Source organism: Pelodiscus sinensis, chromosome 3, assembly GCF_049634645.1.
Source record: "Pelodiscus sinensis isolate JC-2024 chromosome 3, ASM4963464v1, whole genome shotgun sequence".
Lineage (NCBI taxonomy): Eukaryota > Metazoa > Chordata > Testudines > Trionychidae > Pelodiscus > Pelodiscus sinensis.
This window is the reverse complement of record NC_134713.1, coordinates 157,872,360-157,875,864: the sequence shown is the minus strand read 5'-3', so window position 1 is coordinate 157,875,864 and position 3,505 is coordinate 157,872,360.

Here is a 3,505-nt window from a genome sequence, read left to right as displayed (position 1 = left end):
TGCCAAACAGGCCAGAGTTTCGGAGAAAGCGGGCGCCGTGTGCCCTGCCGGACCAGCCCGCATAAACGTCCATGAAGCGGCCATGGTAGTCCACGAGGGCCTGGAGCACGATGGAGAAGTACCCCTTTCAGTTTATGAAATGGGCTGCTCGATTCTCCAGGGCACGGATGGGGATGTGGGTTGCATCCAGGGCTCCCCCGCAGTTGGGGAACCCCAGGGCAGCAAAGCCGGCCACCGTAGCCTCCACGTCCCGCAGGCAGATGACTCACTGGAGCAGGACATCATTGATGGCATGGATGACCTGCAGTAGGGTGCACAGAAACACGGGGGAACGCACCACATAAGGCAGGGTGAGTGCGTGCTTCCTTGGGGGGTTTGCACCCCCATGATGCCCTCTGTCCTCACACACACACACACACACACACACCAGGGCCCCTTCGCCCCACAGGCCAACCCCCCCCCCCCCCCCCACCAGCAGGCCTGTGCAAGAGAGGGACGGCCCAAACCCCTGGGTGATGGGGCATTCCCCATCGCCCCAGCCTAGAGTCTTGCCTGCCCCTGGGCCTGAAGTGCAGCACCCTCCAACCCTCCCCCCGATTTACCTGCGTGACAACGGCACCAACGGTAGATCTGCCCACCCCAAACTGGTGTACCACCGATCGGTATCTGTCCGGGGTGGCCAGCTTCCATATGGCAATGAAAACCCTCTTGTCCACAGCTCCAGGAACGTCCACTTTCGCATCCGAAAGTTCCGGAGCCATTGCTGGTCACCCCATTGTCCCAGGTCCAGCCGGTCCCACTACTTGGTACTGTTGTCCAGTATCCACAAGAGCCTCTCCACAGTGGGGTGGGGATGCCTCCCTGGTGAGGGAGTCCAGAGGGACCTGCGCCTCGAGGTCCTGGACGACGAGTGCGGCAGCACGGAGCAGCAGCTGCAGGCACTTCAAAATGGCCGGAAGGGGCCAGAGCAGTCACAAGGCCACCCCTGGCTCCATGGCACAACAAAAGAGCTGAGGTTAAAAAAAAAGCAGCAAATGGCACTAAGGCACAAGCTGTGGTGTCCAACAAGGCAGAGGGCAACCACAACCTGAATTGCTACAGCTGTCAGTCCCTGCAAGAGGTACTAAAGCACTCAGCAGGAGAGAAATGGCTGTCCAGGGAGATCCCTTTAAGCACGTGTCTCAAAGGAGCTCCAGCCCCCGCCCTCGCTAAAGAGTTTTTGCCCAAGATCGCGCCAATGTAGACGTAGCCTAAGAGAATGGCCGCTTTTAGATCCATTGGTGGGTATCCAAGCAAATTAAAATGTTCCCCAACAGGTTTCTGTGTGTTACCATTTCAGATATCTGATTTGTGTCCATTAATCCTTTGTTGCAAAGACTGTCCAGTTTGGCCAATATACATGGCAGAGGGGCACTGCTGACACTTGATGGCATACATCACATTAGAAGATGTGCAGTTATATGAGCCTCTGATGTGGTGGCTTATGTGGTTAGATCCTGTGATGATGTCGCTTGTATAGATGTATGGACAAATGTTTTGAGAAAGTTACTTAGTTAATAATCTAGGACAGAATAAGGTAATTCTTTTGGCAAAACTGTCAGAAAAGAAAGGCATGGACGTGCAACATTTTCACTATATGCATGGCATGGTCCAGGAAGCTAACATTTCATTAAATAAACAAGGGCACATCCAGGCTCATAGGATGAATTCCAATGGAGAAGCTGCAGAAGGAGTTACATAACTACTGATGGCTAAGCAAGCACCACACTATAGGAGCAATAAACATGATTTTGTTGTGCCAGGAAGGTTGCTATTGATAGTATTGCTATAAATAGCAATTTTTAAAAAATAACAACGTTTAAACTATAATAATGTTTAAACTATTGTTTAAACTATTGTCAAATTGTGTGTGCGCGTGTGCATGCAGGTGTGTTTTGCAAATAGAAGCACACGTTATATTCTAAACACTGTTTCTGGTAACTGATGTTTTAGAGTTCCTTGGGGGGAATTAATAACAAAAATAAATAAATATATTCTTCATGGTCTGTTTGGCAGCAAACATTGCTTAACATTTTGTATTAATTTAAATCACTATAATAATTCATAGTAAGTTTAGGCCTTAACATAAGTTACCAATATCTTACATTTAGTTTTAAATTGGTTTATTTTTTAAATATTAATTTAATTTAAATAAAATATCATTTAACATTTACATTATAATTTAAAAATCCAATTTTTTTACTTTAAAAATTTATCTATCTCCCTTGTTTGTCAGAGACTTGCTATGATCAGATTTTCAAATGCAATTACATAAAGATAGGGCCATAAAGCTATGTATTAGTACTTAACTTCAAATCAGTGAGGGTACATCTACAATGCCAGCTAAAGTCAAGTTAAGATATGCAACTTCAGCTATGTTAATTGTGTAGCTGAAGTCAAAATAGCTTAATTCGACTTTTGGTGCTATCGACACAGCAGGAAGTCGAAGGAAAAACACTCTTCCTTCGACTTCCCTTACTCCTCATTAAATGAAGGTTACAGAAGTCAGAGTAAGAAGCCCATTATTTCAAAATTATTTCAAAATAACAGGCTTTCTGTGTAGACTTGCACTGTGTTATTTTGAAATAACATGGGTTATTTCGAAATAAGCGTGCAGTGTAGACATAGCCTGAGAGATGAGGTACTTAGCACCTCTATAAACCAGGCTACTTATTTACCTTCATCCACATGTAGTAGGCAGCTATTTAACATTAGTAATCCATAATGGAAAATGTTTGTCTTAGTCTCTCTAGCCCAGATCTTCAAAGGTATTTTGGTGTCTAATTCCCATTAAACTCAATGAGATAAGAGTGCCTAAATAGCCCTGAGGCTATTGCCCTGTATAGCTCAGTGACTCCGTCTTTCAAATAGGGATTCTGTATAAAAATCTGTTTGTGAATGATGGTGGTGTGAGGATTAATTGGATAACCTTTGGAACATATAAAGCATTTTATAAGGGTTGCACGTCTCAGAGTTTATTATGAATAAATCAGTTTACATATCCAGTTAATCCATGCTCAGACTGCCAGTTATAGTTATATTGGGGTGCTTTGTATTCTAGGAACCGATCAGAAACTATAAAACATTTCACACATCTCATCATGGAGATGAGGTGACACATTTCACTCAGTGCAAGGGGGAGTTGAATTTGAACTACCAGCATAGTGCTGAGACAATCCAGTGAGGCGGGCTCCCTGTTGAGCCCTCTATACTACTCTATGTACAGACTGCAGCTAAAACAGATGCAGTTCTAAAACTGAGTAAGCAAACATGACACCTTCAACATTGGATGGATCAACATTGGATTCCTTTTTAGGTGTTGTTATTAGGTGATTCATCATTCTATATGATCCATGTCCTGAAGAGCTTTCAATTTCAAGATTGCTAATCTTTTTTATTTTCAATACTCAAGTCTCCAAAACTCTGTATATCTAGAAAGTTGCATGAGGCTTGTTTAAGGTTAATT